Genomic DNA, 10,064 nt, shown 5'->3' on the forward strand with positions numbered 1-10,064 from the left:
CGCTCCTCCTTGGGGATATGCCAACGATCAGCTGGAATTCAAACAAAGCCAGTGGTGTTTGAACATGAGTGCAAGCAGCTCCCTCTTCCCAGCAGAAGATGAGCCAGCAACTAGGGGGAGCATTTTTTGGAACCAAGAGACACTTAAACCAGTTCTTCATTTACCAATTTACTGCAAACTACAAGAGGAATCATGACTACCCAACCCAGAATCCCATCCACAGAGGCAAAGGCACCAACGCACCCCAAGTTTTGGTAGAGTGCATCAAAATGAGAGGGGGGTATGTAGCTGTACTGTAGAGCTGCTGCTTTTCCCGCCAATATCGTATCATCCCTGGAAATTCAAAATAAGTCTGGATGGACTCACCCCAACCACCACCCTTGGCAGCACGTTTGATCAAAAATACTTATTATCCTACTCCCATCCACCCCAACATTTTTATTAAATTATGCTAAAAGATTAAAGCCAAAATAATAGCATACTTATGTATAAAACTCAGGAGTTGACATAGTAACTCCAGGCTTCAGATTATCAACAGTCCAAGAAATCAGAATACCAAAGCTTTGAAATGTGCTGAGCATTGAGTTTTACCAAGGGAGGGGGAGGAAGAAGCTTCATGTTTAAGCCTTCAGAGCATCACTGAACCAGTAGATAAGTTCACAACCACCACAGTTTGCAGCTGAGCAGGTCTCTGTCCCAAAATAAACAAGTGCTCTGTCCTTTTGAAGTCGAAGGTAGCCACTGATCCTTATGGAATGTGTGCTCAGGACCTTGACTCTGACCAGCAGGGAAATGTAGGACAACTGAGTGCAGATCCTGACAATATCTACCAGTTCTACAGTGTTTTAAGACTCATTGCAAAGCCTCAGATAGGAAAAAAGATCACCCCAGGGCATCCAACAAAACATAGTGGGTGTTGGGTTTTTTTTTTAATTTATGTGTGTTTTGGATTTTTTTTTTTTTTTAACCTTAAGACACACAGTTCAGCCGTTGATCATTTCAAGAAGTTCCCAAAGGAGGTCATCCCCATGCTTCCCTGGGTCCAGATCAATTCCTGCTTCCAGTTTGCTTCTGGAGATTTCCCAAAGGAACTTCTCAAAGTCATCTTCTACAGATAAGGGTGCTTTCCCAGCCCCTGAGGAGCTCAAGCGGTGTGTCTTTACTGCTACTTCTGAAGAAGTTGAGCTTGGGACCTCTGACTGTGCTGCAGAGTCTCGCTGGCTTCCAATATGCAGCCCAGAACTGGTTTGGGGGTTTTCTCTCACAGGTGTGGTGACCAGGCTGTTCTCTGGCAAAGAAGGAACAACAGCCACAGCTGCTTTTTTATCTGAAGGCTCCTTCGTATCACCACCAACAGTACTCAACGGTTTCACAGCTGCCACAGCAGATGGGTGACTCTCAGCTGCCTTATGTTTCAGTGTCTGCTTTGCAGGGGAGGTGGCTTTCCCATCCAAAGGCTTCAGATACACCTTGCTTTGGTTTTAGCTTTCCTTTCCATAGGTTGAGCTGCCTGTTTCCCTGGTGATACAGCAGCATCCTTTCCTGGGCTCTCAATCCTATCTTCCAGAGATTTCACTAATACCCTCTTCACAAGTTGACAAGCCAACCCTGAAACCAGGGTGGATTCAGGACTCCCCAGTGCTGGAGTTTTATCCTTGGATGGTTTTTCAACAGGAGATGGCATAGCAGCTGCTTCCTTTGGAAGCTTCTCTTCTTGGCGTTGTTTCAGTTGCTGCCTCTCCCTCATTATCTCTTCGAGGCTCTTCACTTGAACGTTAGAACTACTTGCCCTCTGATCAGAGGACTCTGCAGGTGCAGAGACAGCTTTGGGAGAAGGCTTGTTCAATTCTACTGTCTTCTTTCCTTCTCTTCCAGGTGCTGTCAACTTTGTGAGCCATAACAATCTCTTTCCTGTTGGGGCAGGTTCAGGATGTGCTGGTGGAGCTGGCACATTTTCTCCCCTCTGCTCCATCTGCAAAGCCTTCTCCTGCGTGATTTCTTCCAAGGTTTTCATATGCACCTCTCCTGCTGGCTTGGCTTTACCTGCTGGCTCTTCCAGCTGCACTTTGCCAAGCACAGACAGAGCAAATATTCTCTGCCTCTTGGGCCCACTCTCAACTATTGTCTTGGTCGGAAACACTTGTGACTTTTGCTTTTCTTCTTCCAAGTCCTTGTACTTTTTTTCCGCTGGGGCTCCTGAGAAAGTTTTGGTGCGAACTGCAGGGGAAGGTCTTGCACCTGCGCTGGGATCTTCTGTTTTACAATGTCCTTCAGCCTGAGGTTTAGCTTGAGGTCCTCCTCATCTCTGATTAGCTCTCTCAAGATGAATTTCCTCCAGTGTTTTCACGTGGATCTCTCCTGGTGGTTTAGCAGCCTTCTCTGTCTGTGCTCTCTTCAGAAGGCAAACCTGGCCACTCCATCAGAGACCTGGGGACTCGAACTCTTTTTGGTGCTTTGTCAGCATTCTCCAGAACCTCTGTCTTCTTCCCCAGCCTTTCAGCAAGGTTGCACTTCAGTAGTAGGACACTTTGAAAAGCAATGAAAGCTTTCAGTTTTCCCGGTCTCTTGGCAAGACTCAGTTTAATCACAGCAACCTCCACTTGCTTTGCAGACAGAGTCACAGTTCCCACTAATGTCCGCACAATTTCCTTTTCTGCCACTGGAATAGTCAGAGATTGGAGCAGATGAACAGAAACTCTGGAAGGACCTTCACTTTGGTTTTATGTTTTTTCCCTTAGTTTCTTCAATTTGATTTCCTCAAGTGTTTTTATGCTGAAATTTAAACAGTCATCTTGCTTGGTATGAGCATTGGATTTCCTAATGGAAGTTATCCGCAATCCATTATGGGCTTCTGTAGCTGGCTGCTGGACAGGTGTTTTAGTTTCATCTCCTTCTTCAGAAAGTTGGTCATCATCATCTGCAGCATGGATTACAACTGGAGGATGTGTAGGACTTGGGACATTTTCAATTTTTCACTTTCATCACCCCCCTTGGCTGTGGAGATGGATTTGATGGAGCAGAAGTGTTGTTTTGCTGCAGTGATATCTGAACCATTTTCACATCGTCTTCTGCAGACTCGGGTGGACTTGGAAGCATAGTTTTGCTGGGTGGTAAGAAGTGTCCATCAACAGAATGTCCCTTTGCGTGATGACAAGCACGACCGGATTTTCAACAGCCTCCTGTATGATTCTTCCAGTAGCACAGAGTTTCACTTTTTTGTCAATTTCCATGTGTCTGAATCTGCAGATATTCCTGAAACAGCGACCCTCCTGCCAGAGCATGCAAACTATTTCATTTCTTGGTCTGTACCTCAGTGATGCCAGGACCTATTGCTTGGGCTATCTTCACACATGGAGCTCCCCCCATCTCTTGCCTTGTACTTGGCATTGGTGTTTCACACCAGTCACCAAGGCCTCAGATGTGTCTTCCCGGGGCCCCATCAGGTCACCCTGCCCAGGGCTGTTGTCTCCAGGTGTATGTGGCAAGAGGGTTCACCTGGTAACAATACCTGCCCACCTGGGAGGCTGCAGAACAAAGTCCCACCAGCTGCCCCACACCCCAGCACTGCTGGCCTGCCCTCTGGGCTCCCTGGCTTCCTCCCATGGTGGTCACAGGCAACAGTTGGGATATTTTGATCACCCTCCCTCTAAAGAAGCGGTTCCTACAATCTAGTCAGAATCTCCCCTGATGCAGCACTGAAATCTTTTCATGCATGATATCACTGGATCCCAGGGAGAAGAGATCAGCACTTCCTACTCCCTCTCCTGAGGAAGCTGTAGGGAGCAATGAGCTCACCCCGCAGCCTCCTTTTCTCCAAACCAGACATGCCCACAGCCCTCAGCAGCTCCTCACAGGACAGACCTTCCCACCCTCCACCAGCTTTTTTTGCCCTCCTCTGGACGCATCCATGGACCTTCACATCCCAGAACGGCACACAGCACCCCAGACAGGCTGCAGCAGCGCTGAATACAGCAGGATAATCACCTCCTCTGACTGGTTGGTCGTGCTGAGTGTGATGCACCCCAGGGTGCAGGTTGCTCCCCTGAGAGTATTTGGAAGTGAGGTGTGTTAAACAGTAAGTGGGTTAAAGTCCAAATGAGGAAACCTAAGGGTAAATTGTCTTTTGGGATTACATGAGGACCGGATGGATACCCAGGCCTCCCAGTAGTTTTGGGTGATTCAGGGTGCTGTACCCAACAAAGGGTAGCTTCAGAGCCAGAGGTTGTTCATTTCTACCCTCTTCTAGTGGCTGAAGTAGAAGTGTCTGTTTATTTTTAATTCTTGAGAACTCCAAAGGCTTTGATTAAAACTGGCAAAGAATCTCCTGTGCAGAAAAAGCTAATTTTCCTAATTTGGAACAAATAAAAAATCCCATTATGTGGAATTATGATGACACACCAGAATTATTTCTTGAGTTCTGGATTCCTTAGCCATACCACCCAGACCTCGGTCGCTGGAGCCAGCCGACAAGTGGATAGCGCTAATAATAGGCTGCTGTCTTCAGTACAGAATAGCCCAGAAGAGGAGGCGCAGACTTACTCATCTATTGACAGAAAGAAAGGGTGAGACACAAAAGATACTAGGTTTTGCTCCAGATTTTGGAGGACCATGTGCTGTCCTGGTGGTAGCCACTTTATGCATCCCTGATCTGCCTCTTCCTCCTACTTACGTAGTCCCTGTTCTCCTGGGCTCTCAGCAAACTCCTCATACCACAGCCTCAATTTACCTTAGCTCCTAGCCCTGACAAGGTTGCCAAGCAGTTTTATTTTCTCACATGTCTGCAAACCTTGCTGCAGATGGGGTATTTGGAGAATGTATCAGCTGCATTCTTGTAAGCTGGGCTCAGCACATGAAGATGGAAATGACGTAAAGGCTGGACAAAGTTGGGTAGTGTTTCATGAGAACAGCGAAAGGTCCAACAATCCTCAGGTGTCTGCTCAATAGCAAGGGGACACAACAGCATCACAACCAAATGGCTGCTCCTTTTCTTGGTAGTGGTTTTGTTTTGGCTTCTGATTATCTTTTTTTCCTTACAGAGAAAAATGGTATTTTTCTGGCGCCTCATTTTTTGAAACATCCAAACCATTTATTTTTTGTGTTGGAATGGAGCACAAAAAAAGTAAAGGAGCTCATTCAGGCAGGAATGAGCTCCTTTACTTCACAGAGCTGTCGGCTGGCCCAGAGCAGCCTAGAGAGTTGTCTTATTCCATGGTACCTCAGGCTCAGGGCAGATGTGCAGTTCTGCGGTGGGAAAGGGCCTGGGGGCGTCATTAAGACTCTGGCTGGATTGAGAGCTGGGTTCTTAGCTTCTTTGTTGGCTCTTGGTGTGGTTGTTAGCGGTGCGGCTTTTTAATTTTCTTAGTGGGGGGGAGGTCAGTGGCGTTTCTCCCGCCTCTGGGGCTCTCAGGCCAGGACTGCTCACTGCTCTGGGACCTGGCTGTGTGTCTGTTGGCATGTGGTGAGTTACTGTATCGTATGTTCTATCTTATATTGTTTTAACTACTTAGTAGTAGCAGTGTTGTTAGCATCACTATAATTTTCATTTGTGTTATTAAATAGTTCTTATCTCAACTTCATGAGCTTTCCTTGTCTTTTCCTCTGACTCTTCCTGCACTGGGGGAGGGGAGGCAGGGAGAGGGGCAGTTGAGTGGGTGACTGTGTGGTACTTAATTGCCAGATAAGGTTAAACCATAACAATTTTGAATTTTTTTTTTTTTTTTAAAAAAAGCTTTGGACTGTGGAAAATTTCAGCTCAGATAGGATCCACAAAGTTAAGAGCAGCTACGAAAACAATCTCAGCATTGGGAAGTATTCACAAACTGTGACTTTCTGCAACATTGCCTAGAACAAATAGGTCACACTGTGTTCATAAAAAGTAAGACAGAAGCTAACAAGTGTATCATATTGTTGGTTAGATGTTTTTAAAGAAGTAATTTAGTTGATGCTGGAGTTCTTCTGATAAACGGGATATGCTAGTTTTTCCTGAAGACTGGAAAAATTACTGTGGAACTGACACTTCAGTATAATATGGGTATAAATAGTTGATATTCCTGTCATTTTAATAAAAATGTTCTGTGAAAGACTTTGAAAATGAACACTTACATGTGCATACAATTATGTAACCACTTTATAGCTGATGCTGCAATAATTTCTGGCTGGTTCACAAAGCCCTCTGCTATCAGATGTATAATCTCTGTGTTAGCTGAAACAGAAGACACCTTTGTTATGTTAAAAAAAAGAAAGGAAAAAGAAAAACAGTTATTTGAATTTGCTTAGATACTTTAAAAAGTAACCACTATTTTAATGGCATGGTAAGTTAAAGTATTCTTATTTCTGAAACAATTTTTAATTAATAATGGTTTTCAGCCTTTTTTTTTTTTTGTCTTAACTTTTTAATCTCTACTAAGAAATTAGGAAGCACTTTTGCAGAAGGGTGGGCTGCCCTTCTCTCACCCACTCCCAGGCGTGAGAAGGGAGCTGTATCCCCAGACCAGCCCCCTTGGTGAGTTTCCCTCCCTCCCCACTCCTGTGGCATCACAGCCATCTAAGCTGCCCTTTGCGCCTTCTGTCTCCCCTCAAAGGCTTTCCCACTCCCCCTTGGTCAGCCGGCATGGCCTTTTAGCTCAGCCCTCCCAGCCTCAGCCCTCACTTGGGGTGGTACAGCAGTCCAGGTTGAGCCCCGTGTCCCCTGCGCTAGCCCCGGGCCACTGGCAGCCCCATTGCCAAAGCCCTTCCTGAGGTGCCCCAACCAGTTTTATCACTGCCTGGCTTATGGCAGCAATTATAGTGACATTTTTCAGCTATTGGACTCTTCCAAGACCTTTTTTGGTGCCAACCTGTGTCTATTTACTCAGGGTGGCATGGCAGGAGGAGGCAGGGTAAAGGCAAGGAAGATTTCTGCTTTCCCCCTGCAGCGGGGGGAAAGAGGGAGCTGCCTGTTAGGGGCTCTTCAGAGGGCTTGTTGGCCCTGCTGTTTCTCCGTGGGGCTGTCAGGAGGAGACAATTTATTAGAGTCTGGAGTGCTGCATGGCCAGCTCTATGTTCCCGTATGTTGAAATCTGTTTTCTGAAGGTTTTTTGGTTTTGATGTGTTTGTGTGTGTGTTTTTTGAGGGGGGGTTTGTTGTTTTTTTTTTCCCCTCCCCCCCCAATTATTCAGTAACCCTGGTTGTAACAGAGATGTTTCTGATAAAAGTATCTGACGCTCAGCAAAACTAACCTGCATCCTTTCTTGGGTTGCCAGCTGATTCATCTGATTTCAAGATTTCACCCCAACATGCTGACACGTATGAAAACAGAGGGAGAATTTACAAAAATGTCATTGGAGTAAATTGGAGGAGAGAGTTCTTGAGTACAAGTAATATTAGATCATCTGAAGTTATATATGTTAATCAGAAGATTACAGCTGGTTGCACCTCCAGGTACAATCCCCTGTTCCTTGCAGGAATTCAGGACATAGGTGGTGGGCAGATTTGCTTCTTTGACTGTTTTACCCAGGTTATTGTAAGCCATCCTGCCACCCATGTCTCTACTTGGCAACAGCAACAGGCATGGTACACTGGAACCTTTCCTAAATAAGTGAAGCAATAAGAAATACGCGAATGCCTGTGATACTGTCAGTCCACAGCAGCATGTAGTATATGCCTAGTGAGGAGACCAGTTTGGTTCAGAATATACTGAAGGCATATGCTTAGACCCTAGTGATGTTCTCCCTCTATCATGAGTTTAAAATGCTTTTTAAATACCTTACATTAAAAGCATCCTTCTCTTAACGGTAACATTTTTTGAAATGTTTAAAACGTTATTTGGACTAAATTTTAGAGACAGACTTTGGAGCCTGAGTTTTATGTTTAAAAATGGTGATTCTATAATCCATTCTGGAAGTGATTGCAATAAGCTAAAAAATAAGGTGGTTGTTTACGAGTTGCAGTTCGACAAACAACTTTTCACTAGTTTCTCACAAACACTAAATCCATTTGTAGCTGTGTTTTTACTAGTGACACAATGAATTCCTTTATGTATTACCTGGCTTAAAATGGTGTCTCAAGTCCTGTGTTTAATATTAACAAATTCATCATTTAGCAGAATCCGTAGTATAAAGATCAACTGTTACTTTTTACTGATCTTAGACATTGAATCTGTATTTTCAGTTCACAGTCCTTTTTTAAGAATTAGCAAATCAAACACAGCATAATTGCTCTGTTCAGTAAATGTGACTTTAAGCACATTTTTTAGGGATCCTACTTTGTGTGACTTTTTGGATAAAAGCACAGAAATAAATGCTATTTCTTAATATTTGTCTAAGTTGTGCTCTAGATGTAAGGGAATCTCACTTTTGGGGTCTGTTGTTACACTCAATGAGCATCTGGTAGCAAAATTCACGGGCCATATCCCTGGTGAGTGTAAATTGTCATAGGTCCATTGACTTCAACTGAGCTATGACTATTTATACAAATTCCCCTGCCTGTTAGTTTTTTACTTTTTATACTAGACTCCCCGTCTTTTCTCATAGTATTTATTACATTCCTTTAGTGAATGGGAAAAGTTTTGACATCCCTCTTGTATTGCAGTAAAGTCTCTCTTTGAGGTGTTCCCTTCTTGGATGGGTATTTTCTGATATCCCGGGAGTGCTGATCTTTAGGCACGGGTGAAGATGTGCAAACAAATGGTTTTATGTGCTGGAAAGGTGGGTTATTTGCAGATAAACCTTTGGACAGAGAATGCAACTCTGTGCAGAGCAAGGAAACAGGTAGGGCAGGAAGGCTGCCTGCTTCTCCCGTGACGTGGACCCGTGACATGGAGGCAGGATGTCTCCATCCAGGTAGAAGCCTGATGCAGCAGCGAAGTTGTCCCTGCCGTTCTGTCGCTTCTTGGCTTCAGCAGGCAGCACGCAGATGTGCAGACGTGGGGTTTTTTGATGTTTTACGCTTTGTGGCTGGGTTTGGTTTTTTTGGTGGTGTTTTGTTTTGTGGTGGTTTTTTTTGTTGGTTTGTTTTGTTTTGTTTTGGGTTTTTTTAGGTTTTCCTGTACACCTGGCTTTAGGGAACTTTGCTAAAACCTCCAGCCTATTTGTGCGTGTTACTGAATTTCTGCCCTGCACAGGCAGAAGCTGTGGGCGATGTCAGGAGCACCTGGCGCTAGCCCAGCCCTTGTCAGTGGATGAATACTAACAGTTCAGGCAGTACTGCTTTTGAAAAATCCATTCTTTTCCTCCATCAAATATTTATACCCCATTCCTGTTGCTTTGAGTATCAAACTTGCACCGATCCCCTGTGCACAACAGGAGGCCATGAGAAGGAGCAATTTTATAGCCTTTGTAAGAATTCCTTTAAAAGACAACACTTGACTAATTTTAATTCATGGTGAAACAAGAAATTGAGTATCTTGTATTTTCCCTGAAAGGTAAATAAGCAAACCTAACCGAAAATACCAAATATTTTTCTATAGCAACATGAATATAAATTCACTGTGCTTTTGACAGGAGGCAAAGTTTATAGATGTGATATGGCATATGACAAGGGTACTATGTTTCTCTTCTCTCAGATCTTCTCCGTGACCTGTTTCAGTGGAGGGTGCGAATACTCGGAGACGTGAACTCATTTTAGCCATTGAAAAGTGATCCCCTTGTGAGCTTGAGTTCACTCCACGGCACTATGATATGATACATGTCGAGAGTAAGGGTAACAAATTACAAGGGCTGTAGTGCAGATTATAAGAGGTCCTGATTTTGAGATGCAGTGTAAACAAACCATGAATACATATGTGTATTAAAACCAGGAAATCCTGATTTTTTTACTGCAGCCCTTTGTACTGCCCTTCCCACAAGTCAGAGTGATTTGCCTCTCTTTGATTAAACATAAACCCTTTATTCCTTTCATTCTTTGTGTTGCAGGTCATTTAACTTGTGTGTTTATGTTTATGAAGTAGCCACACACTGGGCTACGTAAACTCCTAATCTGAAATATGATGCCTGTCCTTTTCCCTCTAATCTTGCTGCCAATTACGATCTTCCTCTTTACACAGCTTCTGCCATCAGTTTTCAAGCTGCAGCTATCAAAAACTCTGA

The 10,064-nt window shown here is 44.3% G+C and overlaps 1 pseudogene; it reads right to left on the reverse strand.

The window, feature by feature from the left end:
• Nucleotides 1–983: 983 nt before the first annotated feature.
• LOC104513855 lies at nucleotides 984–7,510 on the reverse strand (annotated as a pseudogene).
• Nucleotides 7,511–10,064: the final 2,554 nt, after the last annotated feature.

The sequence above is a fragment of the Eurypyga helias genome, unplaced genomic scaffold (genome assembly GCF_000690775.1).
Source record: "Eurypyga helias isolate BGI_N326 unplaced genomic scaffold, ASM69077v1 scaffold558, whole genome shotgun sequence".
NCBI classification, from domain to species: domain Eukaryota; kingdom Metazoa; phylum Chordata; class Aves; order Eurypygiformes; family Eurypygidae; genus Eurypyga; species Eurypyga helias.